Source organism: Podarcis gaigeae (assembly GCF_964106915.1).
Source record: "Podarcis gaigeae genome assembly, chromosome: 4".
Taxonomy (NCBI): domain Eukaryota; kingdom Metazoa; phylum Chordata; class Lepidosauria; order Squamata; family Lacertidae; genus Podarcis; species Podarcis gaigeae.
The window spans coordinates 82845317-82859054 of NC_139677.1; the positions used below are offsets into that span (position 1 = coordinate 82845317).

Sequence of the window (13738 nt, forward strand, 5' to 3'; positions counted from 1 at the left end):
CTCTGATTTTTAGACTGTCTTGAAAGGATCTTTGTTTACAGTGATAGCAGAGGGTAATATTTCCAGTACCGGTAACCATGGCAATGAATAATTCTATTCTCAGATTCAGTGCCAGCTGCTGTCGTGTCTTGATGGTAACGCTCAGCTTGTTAATGAGTGACTTTACATGTACTGGAGAGGAAGATTTACACTGGTCCAAGAATGAGCTTTCTGAAAAGCACATTCTTTTCCTTTTAATTTCTAAAAAAAGAGACATTGAATCTACAACTATTTTTCATTCATAAAAACACTTTTTCTTTAAAATAAATAAATAAATAATAATAATGCTAAGACCCTGGGCAGTAATTTCATCATACAATGACAGCTTTACATTTTAAAACCCATGCGCTTTCCCCCTTCCCCCCAAGCAAAAGGAAGAACATGTTATGTGCACTTAGGTATAGGGCAGAGATTTGATTCAGTACACATTTAAAGCAGAATGAATAAAAAATTACAATTTCTAAAACAACACGAGAACCGAAGCACAGCCATCTTTCAAATTTTGCTCTTATTTTCTATTCTCCAACCAAACAGTGTTTGCAAAAGTATATATTAGGAAAAGGTTCTTGCAAAAATGTGTAATTAGTCAAAATACATACAAAAATGTATTTCTTGCAAAAAAATTGCCCTAAAATGCTGATGAATTTTCAGGAGTTTTTAAAAACAAAACAAAACATGCACACACAAACAAATTACTGCAGAAATGTGGAGAAGTGAATTTAAGATTGGAGAAAACAGAAACTGACAGAAACAAAATGGACACATCCTTCAATCCCTATTTGCATCACATACCTCTGTATTTAGAAGTAACCAGCATTATGTTCAACTAGCTCGTGAGCACAAAATAGCTGTTGAATAACCCACCCCACCCTCTGCAAAGCAGGTCTGGACCCAAAAGATCCAAGGCTTGGGCCATCTGCTAATGATGCCCCTGTTCTTTTTGAACACAAAATATGCAGCAAAGTATAGCATGGAAATATAGGCTGTAAAACCTTTAAGATACGCCAGTCCAAGTGAGTACCAAAATTGTCTCCTTTTAAAGTTCCTTCCAAAGTTTCCCCCTACCCCCAGCACAGGAAAAGACCACATTCCTGGCAAGTTAAAAAATGATTTACTTACAAACTCCCCAAAGGTCAGATTCATATGCTTTTCCATACATGAGTCAAAAAAGTTGCGCAGGCAATAAAATGTAGCTTAGTTACAAAGTGCTAAAAGTTCCTAAACTGATGGTATAGGAACATGAAAAAGGGTGGTGAAAGTTATGCAACTGAGGTGGAACAACCAGCTCAGACCTCCTCACACGCTGAATTCACAGGTAGACTTGGGGGGGGGGGGGAGACTTGATTACCTATTTCTTCCCAAATAAGGGGAAGTGGCATAGCTAATTCTGTCAGCACGGCTTACTCTATGGTCTAAAACCCTTCATGCATTATCTAGACTTAAGCATGTTGGTTATATGTGATTGGTTATCCCACAAAATCTCCTCATGGTAATTCTTCTAGTTCAAAGGCAAGCCAGAGTCAAACTAGATGATAACTTGGAGTTGTAAAAGGGTAAAAGAGTATTGGGAAATGATCCATAATGAATTGAAAAAAAATGTTTGAAAGTACATTCCCAAAAAACCTGGAGTCCTTTCTGTTGGGGATAATTCAGACTGAAATTCCCAGGTGTCAAAAAAGGTTATTTATGTATGCTACTACTGCAGCCCGTGTTTTGTTAGCCCCAAAATGGAAAACAAGCGAGGTCCCGACCAAAGAAGAATGGCAAACCAAGTTGACAGAATATGCACAGCTTGCAGACTTAACATATAGAATAAGAAAGCAAGAAGAACATATGTTTAGAGAAGATTGGAAAACATTTATTGAATATATGGGAAATAACTGTGCAGCTGAAAACGCTGGCAGCATTAAGAAAAATTCAACAGTGTAAATAAGTTTTGATGTATGTAATAATGGAAAACTGAATGGTTTAGTTTATGAAAAACATGCAGGGGTTTTTTGTTATGCAAAATAAGAAGGGAAGTCAGTGATTAATGTAAAAATGAGTATGTGTGGCCCCAACCCCACATGTTTCAATACATCACAGAAGAGAGACTTAGAGCGGAAGGTTAGGAAGCTGAATCTGTAGAAGGTTCTAGAGATGAGAATTCAGCCCTAGGATTGAAAAGGGTTCCCTGCTCCTGGCCTGGTTGGGCAAAGCCCTTCAAATTTGTTTGGAGGTGATGAGGACTTGCAGGTGAGAATCTGCAGGCAGGGAGAGGTTTGAACATCTCCTGCCTGCCAGTCTACTCTGAAAACGCCCCCACCACAAACCCTTGCATTAATGTCACAATTAATGTCACAAAGGCGAATGGAGTTGGTGACACTCATAATGGCTTAATTCTGCCATGAACCAGCTCTCAACTCTCAATTTTACAAAGAGCGAGACTTATCCTTAAGGTACTCATCTTGCCTACGATTCGTCCAGCAGTAGAGTTTGCCGGCAGAATATATGCCGGTGATCACAATCCAATTGCCTTGCACCTATTTCTGTAATGAAAACATCTTGGGAGGAGGGGCTATTTTTAGCACCATGCTCTCAAAGCAAAACTCTGCCTAGAATTCTTAAAAATGTATTTATGTAGCATGACAGCAACGCTTTTATGAACAGGGGGTAATATGGAATGCTTTCCCAAAGGTAGCAAGCATGCAGGGAGTTGATGCTGACATCCAGTTCCTTACTCAGCCACTAATGGAAGCTGGAGCAGAATTAATTGTGATGTAGAGTTAGGCCAATCCTCCTCTAGTTAAAAAATATATTCATTTTTCATTTGGGTTTGCAATTCTATCATAAGCTATTTATAACACCCCCTGTTTCAGTGCAACACTGCTCATGCGTCTCCTCCACCCTCTGCCCAATGAAATGAAGGCAGCCAAGGAATGCTCCATCTGTGCCTTGCAGAAGGATCTCATCCATTATCTGCAACAGTGCTCTGGTTTCCCCCCTTTTTTTAATCACTGAAGAAATGGGTTTAAATATTTTACAAGATTGACATAATAAATAATTGAACGCTAGTTAAGAATAACTGTAACTCTTGGTGTCTGGCTTCTGTGCCTTTTTTCCTCTTCTCTGCTTACCACCTGGGAAAACATTTATATTTGTCCTAATAAATACAAGGTGGTATTCAACTGAGTTTTTACTCGGAGTACATCTATTGAAATTAATGCACCTAACTTACGGACATTCATTTCAATAGGTCTACTCGGAGAAAAGCTTGAATACTACCCATTTCTGACTGCTGCTGTAAATCACCTCCCTGCACTCTAGTCTGAGGATGCTTCGAGTACATGAGACCCCATAGGTAAAGGTAAAGGTACCCCTGACCGTTAGGTGCAGTTGCGGACGACCCTGGGGTTGCATGCTCATCTCGCTCTATAGGCCAAGGGAGCTGGTGTTTGTCCGCAGACATCTTCTGGGTCATGTGGCCAGCATGACTAAGGCACTTCTGATGAACCAGAGCAGCGCACGGAAACGCCGTTTACCTTCCCACTGGAGCGGTACCTATTTATCTACTTGCACTTTGCCATGCTTTCGAACTGCTAGGTGGGCAGGAGCTGGGACTGAACAACGGGAGCTCACTCCTTTGCGGGGATTTGAACTGCCGACCTTCTGATCGGCAAGTCCTAGGCTCTGTGGTTTAGACCACAGTGCCACCCGTGTCCCATATGAGATGCCATACTTAGATCCATTTACCCAGGAGCAAACCCCATTGAAATCAGGGAGCATTACTGAGTAGCCATGCATTGGATTGCGCTGTGAAAAAAATAAACCTCACAGGCCTGGGCTGACAGCTGTTATGAAGCAGATTTCATACATTACATCTTGAGGCAGAAAGGTAAAAAATATCAGACTTTTATACTTCTCTAGTAAACATGGTACAGTGGTACCTCTGTTTAAGAAAAGTCCTGTTTACGCAGAATTCGGTTTACGAACTCCGCAAAACCGGAAGTAGTGTCCCGGTTTGCAAACTTTACCTCGGTCTAAGAACAGAATCCGAATGGTGGAAGGGCACAGGCAGCAGGAGGCCTTTAGGGAAAGAGCGCCTCAGTTTAAGAACAGTTTCAGTTTAAAACTTCCAGAACGGGTTAAGTTCGTAAACCAAGGTACCACTGTATAAAGAACCCTGAGTATTCCAAATTCCAGCTTCCTGTGTGATATGATAATACCATATGTTGGTTATATAAGGCTGGTTATCCCACAACCAGCATGTTTTTAATGAATGGATCTGTGAGAACGTCATTTTTCAATGGCTGTTAGATAAACACAAGGGTGTTTTTTTTAATCAGTTATTTAATGTTACTAAGTGGGTATTTCCATGTGCTTGTAACTTAGTTGTGAAATTGACCTTTCAGGAATGATTTGGGTCTTGCAATAAGTCTTGAAGTTCAATTCCAAGGACTGATTCTTACAGCCAATTGAGTTGAGTTGAGTTGAAGTTTAATCCTGTCTTTAACAGGTGTGATAATATCAATAATGTTTCTAGATGACATTCATCATGTCCTGCTTCAACCCACTTCTCAAAGATTTTTCAAGACAGAATAAATCTTCTGTCTTAAAATATTCAGAAGTACATGTATAAGCATTAACGTGCTAAGAAACCTAAAACAATGGTCTTCCCTGGAATTAATCTTACCTCTTTTGCTATTCAGAAGAGGTGTAACAAGCAATTATGGGTCTCAGCACATAGAGAAAGGCACATTTTGAAGATTTTCCATGGTACATTAATCATTACACATATTCACACATTTATTTTTAAGACAATCTTAATTTGTTTAATATTTACATGTCATTTATCTATTAAAATAATAATGAAAGACAGAAGATTTGCTAGTAATCTAGTATCTTTCTAACATTTTTACTCAACAGGTGAAAAAACCATAAAGGTGGGAAATAAAATAGCATGTCTCGAATACTTTTTGTGGTGAGCACTGTTTTTCTTTTGGATAGCGCTGGAGATCAAAATTATATGAACCATATATAATGAACCATTTTGGATTATTGTTTAAGCCAGAGTTTGCCTACAGATACTGTTGGGCTACAGCTCCCATTATTCGCAGCTTACATGGCCAGTGATTCAGTTGTCATCCAACATCATCTGAAAGGTACTACATTGGCTGTCCCTGCTTTGAACAAAAGATTGCCAACTTTCTCAGGGCTGTCTTTATCCAGGGGTGTGGGGCACCCGGGCGCCAAATTCTGGGGGGTGCCTCTCAATCGACGGCAGTGAAAAGCAAGGGAGTGAAAGTCCCCGCCCTCCTCCTCCGTCGCTCTGTTACTCCATAGCGTCAAATATTCCCGACAAGTCAGGAAACAAAAGCAGTTTTTTGCTGCGTCATTGTTACAGGTGAGCGATTCCCCCCCCCCTAAGAAAAAGTCAACAATTTCAGCTTCCTACCTCCCCAAAAATGCTCAATAAAAGTTAATTTGGGGGTGCTGGGCAGATCTGTGCACCCCGGCAGTGCATATGCTAAAGACGGCCCTGAACTTTCTTTCCTGACAGAAAAATGCTCTTAAAAATCCCAAGTAAACACATACAAAAATCTGATTTTCCCTCTGCCTTCTACAAGACCACTCACCTGAGTCCATTCAGTGAGTCCTCATCTCCTTGTGAGCATCAGGCTCAGCTGATCACAAGTGCAGTTTTCTTTCCTAGAAAGAACAGAGTGAGGGGAGCTTCAGATCAGAACACTGGCTGTCTTTTCTTCCCATGGCTCTCTATGTGTGGATTGGATCACAGCAACATATTCAAAGGATTTCATCCCTTTTCACTCCGAGCTGTTGGGGTTGAGAGCAGCTGAGGGGGAAATAGAAGCACCTGTTTTGCATTCCTAGAAGAGTTTGGATTTGATATCCCGCTTTATCACTACCTGAAGGAGTCTCACAGCGGCTAACATTCTCCTTTCCCTTCTTCCCCCACAACAAACACTCTGTGAGGTGAGTGGGGCTGAGAGACTTCAGAGAAGTGTGACTGGCCCAAGGTCACCCAGCAGCTGCATGTAGAGGAGCGGAGAAGCGAACCCGGTTACCCAGGATTACGAGACTACCGCTCTTCACCATTATGCCACACTGGCACACTTCCTAAGGGGGGCAATGGCAGTTTTAAGGTTCGGGTGCAACTTAGATTGGGGAAAAGGGAAAGGGCTGTTAACTCCCTTCCTCTGCCCTGTTCCTCCTAGTCAATTGCCCCCCTCCCTGGTTAATTACTTTTAAGTGAAAAATAAAGAACTCAAATGTAAATATGTTCTTTCGTTCTCATAAACCACAGACTGAGACAGAGCTTTGGGAGTAAAGAGGGAATATTAGCTGTGGCTAATATTGAATGAGGAAACAGGAACAAGTTCCTCCCAGTGAAAAGCAGATCTTCCAATGGTGTCAAAATACAGTATGTTGCCGATTTTGGAATGTTTTGTGTTGCAAATGTTGTGTTTGGAGTGTTTTGTGTTGTGTTGTATTTCCTCAAGCATTTACAGTGGTACCTCAGGTTACATACGCTTCAGGTTACAGACTCCGCTAACCCAGAAATAGTACCTCGGGTTAAGAACTTTGCTTCAGGATGAGAACAGAAATCATGCTCTGGGGGCGCAGCGGCAGCAGGAGGCCCCGTTAGCTAAAGTGGTGCTTCAGGTTAAGAACAGCTTCAGGTTAAGAACGGACCTCCAGAACGAATTAAGTACTTAACCTGAGGTACCACTGTACTAGCAGTATTGAAGACAGGGACTAGGCGACATCAACTACTAGTGTGACCCAGCAAGGTCTGAGGTTCCTCTTGATTTACATTGCTGTAAAGGAGTTCCTGAGTACTGTACCTAGAACAGCTGTTTTAATTTGTATAAATCAAGGAGACAATCCTAGAAAGGAAACTAAAGCCAGGTTACAAAAAAATTTAGCCAGATTGGTTGATTGTTGAATCTGGAATCAAGCTGGATCTGGAATCAACTTCCTTCTCTACTGTGTTTTATATAATCAGCCAGATAAAATTCCCTAGCAGTGTGTTTTTGTGTGTTTGTGAGAGAAAGAGAGAGACCAAAGATTGGTTAAGTTTTCACTGAGGAAAACCAAATCATAATGAATCTGGGCTGGAGCATCTAGCTCCAGAATCCGCTTTTCAACAAAGCCACATTGCTACTCATTAGAAGTAATTAATCTCCCCTGTACTCTCTGCTTGTCAGCTCACTGAACTGTCACATGCTCTGTCAGCCGTTAAGAAGCAGTCAGGCACCACAGGCTGACAACTTTCTCAAATTTCTCTCTCTCTCTCTCTCTCTCTCTCTCTCTCTCTCTCTCTCTCACACACACACACACACACACACACACACACACAGACACACCAGGTCCTTTTCTCACAGGTGTCAGCTGCTGATGAACCAATGAACAGAACGACATTATAGATTGATGGCCTACCTCTAGATTTTCCCACACATCCCAACGGAGATTAGATACTACTAGAAACCAGAGCTCACATTCTCTCCCTTCACCCCAGCACACACTCCAAGTGTCCCTAATTTTCCAGAGATGGTCCTGGATTTAGGGAAACCATTCCTGTTTCTGATTTGATCCTGGAATGTCCCGCTTTCGCTTAGGATGTCCCTATTTTCATTAGAGAAATGTTGGTTAGGATTTATCCAACCCTTAAGCCGCCTGAAGGCAATCCTGTATAGGGAAGGTTTTTTTAAAAAAATATTTTAAACTTTAATGTTTTATTATGTTTTTATATATGTTGGAAGCTGCCCAGAGTGCAGTAAGATGGGTGGGGTATGAATAGTAAAATAATCATTATGGAATAAAGGTAAAGGGACCCCTGACCATTAGGTCCAGTCGTGACTGACTCTGGGGTTGCGGCGCTCATCTCGCTTTATTGGCCGAGGGAGCCGGCGTACAGCTTCCGGGTCATGTGGCCCGCATGACTAAGCCGCTTCTGGCGAACCAGAGCAGCGCACGGAAACGCAGTTTACCTTCCTGCCAGAGCAGTACCTTTTTATCTACTTGCACTACATGCTTTCGAACTGCTAGGTTGGCAGGAGCAGGGACCGAGCAACGGGAGCTCACCGCGTCATGGGGATTCGAACCGCCGACCTTCTGATCGATGAGTCCTAGGCTCTGTGGTTTAACCCACAGCGCCACCCGGTCCCTATTTTCATCGGAGAAATGTCAGAGGATATGCCCCACTAACACGAAGCATAGCACGGCGCATGATTTGACCATGTTATTGTGCGGTGCATTTTCATTTCCTCAGATAATTGGGTTTCAATGTCAGGCAAGGAGGCCACATGTCCTGTTACACTAGATGCCTGCCCCCCCCCCCCCCCGTGACCCCTCCACTTTCACACATACAGCCCAAAGGTCTGAAGGAAGCTTCTAAGCATGTTTGCCTGAGGCCTTCCCAGCGATAAGGAATCCTAACGAGCAGTGGTGGCTCATCCATTAGAGCACATGGAACACAGTGCTGCACCACCAGCAGCCAGGGCATCTTGGTGAGGGGAGAGAGACTTTGTGCTGCCTGTCAGACAATGGCTTTTCCCACCTGCCGTGCCCCACCTTCCAGCCCTAGGATGAATGGCCATCTGTCATGGATGTTTTAGTTGAAATTCCTGCGTTGCAGGGGGTTGGACTAGATGACCCTTGGGACCCCTTCCAACTCTGAACCAAAGAAGGAGACCAGCATCAACCTGTGGGTCCTAGCACTGGCTTGATCGTGCTTGGGACTGAGGATGGATCTTGCAATGTGCATCCGTATGCAGAATAACACCCTGGCAATGTTATGCCAGCTCTGCCTATTCTCTGGACTGTGCCAAGAATGCATTAATTAAGAAGAAAGCTTGTGTGAATGATGTATACATATGGGATGAATGGGGAGAAGGGGGAGGGATAGGGGGTTCCTTTGAGTGAGACCGTTTATCTGCATTTACTATTGAGAATGCATGAATAAAGATTATTGAAAAAGAAAAGTTTGTATTCCAGGTTTTACCAGCCACCCTCTTTCCAGAGAAGCAAAATATTTGTGTATTACAGTACTACAAGAAGGGAAACTACGCTATAATGATCCTCAATTGTTAACACTTCTAAACAGCTAGATAATTAAGATACAAATCTAGTAGAATCTTACAGCGCATGGATTTCAAAACAAGTCTGTGTTTTCCTTTCATCCTGGCTACTTTTTTTTTCTTTTCTCCTGTACTGTTTGAAAGCTCACTTGGTAAGTTTTATGTGATGATTGTCACCGGCCCATTAGTTCCAGAAGCTCTAGGGGGAATTCTGTCTACTCCTCTCTACAGATCTGTTGCGTTTGAGTTGTTCTTATTTACATAACCCATCTGTCTCCCTGCTTTGGAAAAGTGTCTGCAGGCCTGGAGATCCAGCTGATGCCAGACAACGTGAGCTCAGTTGAGTCAAGTGTGCAGTGATACAGGGTCGAAGGACAAGGGAGCCCAGGGCAGCCTTTCTCATTTACTTTACCATTACCCACTTCATAGGTGAACTTTGCCCTCTCTATATATTTGGGCTGTGTACACGACATAGTGTGGTGCACAACCCTAACAGCTAAGTGCTGAGAGACCCCAGTGGTGCTTTATTTAGTTCTTGATTACATGTATATACCACCTTTATATTCCAATGATCTCAAGGTGCTCACACAGTTCATCCTCACAACAATCCTGTGAGGTAGGTTAGGCTAAGAGATGGTGACTGGCCCAAGGTCACCCAGTGAGCTTCATGGCTGAGTGGAGATTTGAACCCTGCTCTCCCATGTCCTAGTCCAACACTCTGACCATTACACCACACTGGCTCTTAACCCAGGCTTTGCTTTCCTTGGAGTGAAGGTGAGCGGAAACGGTTGTGTCTTGAGGATCCATGGTTTTAGCCAGTGGCGGAGCTTCATGCTCCAGCACTGGGGGCAGAGAGCAGGCAGGGGCAGGGCTGGCGGACGTCCCGGGGGCGGGGCACAATGCCCAAAGGGGCAAGGCACATGTCCTGGGGGCGGGGCGCACGTTCTGGGGGCAGGGTGTGCTGCCTGCGGGGGCAGGGCACCCAGCACGGGCGGGGGGCAGCCGCGATGGAACCCCACTGGGATCTTGCTGCTGGGGGCGGTGCGCTCCCCCCACCCCCTCTTCCTTCGCCAGTGGTTTTAGTTACACACATAGACATATATTCTGCGTTTTACTAAGCAGAATACATACAACATGGCCATTAAAAAACACAAACTCCCCCCCCCCCCTGCCCTGAGAGAACCCAGGCAGTTCACAAGCAAGAAGGCAATAGGGAAAAACAAAACCTTTTAAGCAGAAACACTGAAGATGTGCCTTCTACTTATCTTAATTGCAAGATTCCACTGACACCCCCCACCCCACATTAAGGCCATTTCACCGTTTTACTCTTTTTACAAAGAAGCAGCGTAGTGTAGTGATTAGGTAAAAAAAAGGTAAAGGACCCCTGGATGGTTAAGTGGCACTCATCTTGCTTTCAGGCCAAGGGAGCCGGTGTTTGTCCACAGACAGCTTTCTGGGTCATGTGACCAGCATGAGTAAACCGCTTCTGGTGCAAGGAACACCGTGGCAGAAACCAGAACGCATGAAAATGCCGTTTACCTTCCCGCCACAGTGGTACCTATTTCTTTACTCGCGTTGGTATGCTTTCGAACTGCTAGGTTTGCAGGAGCTGGGACAGAGCAAAGGGAGCTCATCCCGTATTAGAGTGTTGGGCAAGGGCCAAGAGACCAGGGTACAAATCCACACTCAGCCATGAAGCCCACTGGGTAACCTTGGGCTAGTCACTATCTTTCAGCCTAACCAACTCCACAGGTTGTTGTGAGAATAAAATGGAGGGGAGGCAAGAAGTGTGTATGTCAGCTTGAGCTCATCTGAGAAAAGGTGGGGTGGAAATCCAGAAATCTGAATGAATGAATGAACGGTGCTACTGTTTAATACAGTCGCTCCAAAATCTGGTCTCTCTAGAAGCGGGATGGGAAACAAGTCACAGTCAAAAGGTCCTTGAAGTCCAGCTCCCATCAACCCCCAACCAGCAGGGCCAATGAGATGATGTGATTTGGAATCTGGCGAACTACTAGAGGATTACGGGCGGCCCATTGTACCCTTAAAGAGTATAGAATAATAGAATTGTAAAGTTGGAAGGGACCCTGAGAGTTACCTAGTTCAACCCCCTGGAATCAGGGAACCCGAGGCACTGCCTACCTCCCAGGCACCCTGCGGGGTTCACAATGCTTCTGCCTGCGATGGAGGAATCTCAACTAAAGTATCCGTGACAGTAGAGTGACCCCATGTGCCCTAGTTTACAGAGGGCAGTCCTCTATTTAAAGGAGCCCTCTATTTGAAGTTGCACTGGTTCAAGGCCAACCAAGTGATGTGGAAAAGATGCTGCTTTCTGCAGGCTGGAAGTTAGGCGGAAGAGCAGCCTTTTCTCTTGCTCTCTTCTTTCTAGCATTCAGTGATGAGTTGCGAATGCAAATGCATGGGGGCTCCACCCCACCCTTAATGAGAGGATGCTGCAAGTGCTGGCATTCCTCTCAGATGCTTTCTTCTTGGAAAGGTTTATCTTACCTCCCCTCCTCCTCTCCTCAAACCTCCCTTGCTTTCTGCTCTGGGGGAAGAGGGAGAAAAAGAAGAGAGAGGCCTGAGCAGTTTCTCCTCCACTCTTTAATTTGTTTGTTTATTAAAGATCTCTCTCTATATATATTTGCTTCCTCAAAAGACTACAGGGCAGTTTGCAACACAGAACACAAATGTCAGCATAAGCATCAAAACAGTTATATGATTACAAATGTAATAATAATAAAGCCATAATAAAATGCAGGTTCTCATAACAGCAACATAAAAAAGGAGGGACGGGGAAAATCAGGAGCAGAGTATCAAAAATTCAGGGGGAAACTGCAAAAAGTCAGAATCTTTTTCTCTAGTCAAAGTACAGTGGTACCTCGGGTTAAGTACCTAATTCGTTCCGGAGGTCCGTTCTTAACCTGAAACTGTTCTTTACCTGAAGCACCACTTTAGCTAATGGGGCCTCCTGCTGCTGTCGCGCCGCCACACAATTTCTGTTCTCATCCTGAAGCAAAGTTCTTAACCTGAAGCACTATTTCTGGGTTAGTGGAGTCTGTAACCTGAAGCATATGTAACCCGAGGTACCACTGTAGCTCTTAATTCTGGTCTGCACAGAAAATGACAGACCCTCCCAGCTCTCACCTGGGAGCTTTCCTCCCTCTTACCCTGGAAGGTCTTTGCTTCCCTGCCTCTTGGGGTCTGTTATGTACTGAATTGAATAGGATCCAAAATGCAGCAGCCTGATTGGTCCTAGAACAATAGGATTCAGAATGCAGCAGTCTGATTGGTCCTAGAACCATAGGATCCAGAATGCCGCAGTCTGATTGGTCCACAGGAGCCACCCAATCCAACTCCAGGTGGAAGTGAATCCGCAACCTGATTGGCCTACAGGAGAATCCCGGAATTAGTCAATCACGTGGAGCCCATTGTGTAAATAATGTATATAAAGCAGACATTTTGGGAGAACTCCCATTCCTCACTACTATGAGCTGAATAAAGAGCATGAAATCCACACTTGACTCCGAGTATATTTCAGGGTCCTTCCACCATCTACCTGCCACTTACAGCGGGGTGCAATCCTTGGTCTCTAGTGGTGCCCCAGTAGGGGAGACACCAGAGAGGTAATTCCCTGTGGTGTGTCCCATCCCCCCACTCAGTACTGGTGCCAACTTCTTACTTTCTCCTCTTCCTCCCTCTTTCTCTCCAAGAGGAGACCTGCTATAGCAAAGTGAGCTCAGGAGATGGTGTAGCAGAAGCAGCAGAACACACTGGAGATGTCTCTGCCCTCTGTTTTGCTGCCTGGGCGAATGGAATTATGATAGGCAGAAAGGCATGCAGGGAGAATCAACTCTGCTGCACCTTCTTCCCCATGTAAATTGCATCTTCCTGTCTAGCCCATCCTGATTGCAATAAGAAGGAAGGGAGGATGGGGATGAATGGTTGAAGGAACTGGGTATGTTAGCCTGGAAAAGAGGAACCGAGAGGAGATGGTGATAGCCATCTTCAAATATCTGTCACATGGAAGATGGTGCAAACTTGTTTTCTCCTGCTCTGGAGGGCAGGACTTGAACCAATGGCTTCAAGTTACAAGAAAAGAGATTCTGATTAAACATCAGGAAGAACCTTCTGACAGTAAGAGCTGTTCAACAGTGGAACAGACTCCAATGAGAGGTGGTGGACTCTCCTTCCTTGGAGGTTTATAAGCAGAGGATGGATGGCCATCTGTCATGGACACTTTATTTGGGATTTGTGCATTGCAGGGCGTTGGACTAGATGACTTCAGGGTCCCTTCCAACTCTACAATTCTATGATTAACTGCTTTGCTGGTCTGTCCAGGAGTGGGTGGCTTTATTTACCTCCATATGCCCCAGGCAAGTAAGGAGTAAACCAATTAAACTTTAAGTCATTCAAAGGAAGCTTCTTATTGTTGGCATCTGTCTGTCTCGAGAGACAATGGCATGCACCTCTGGGTGTCTCAAGCAGGCGGTTTCTGCACATGCCATAGCAGGAAATGAGGGGTGGATGGGCTCATAAGCATGGGAAAGTTGCCCATCTAGGAGAAAGAAAACTCAGATCCTAAAACCAAAGGAAGCTACTTGCATATTTTTAAAAAG

The 13738-nt window shown here is 44.3% G+C and overlaps 1 long non-coding RNA gene across 1 annotated transcript in view; it reads right to left on the reverse strand.

Annotated features, from left to right (window-relative positions):
* The window catches only part of LOC310843940, a 70428-nt gene that overhangs the window by 17893 nt on the left and 38797 nt on the right, over positions 1-13738 (reverse strand). Inside the window, exon 3 of the long non-coding RNA XR_014563803.1 lies at positions 5655-5727. This is a non-coding gene — a long non-coding RNA (uncharacterized lncRNA). The remainder of the gene's footprint in view (positions 1-5654; positions 5728-13738) is intronic.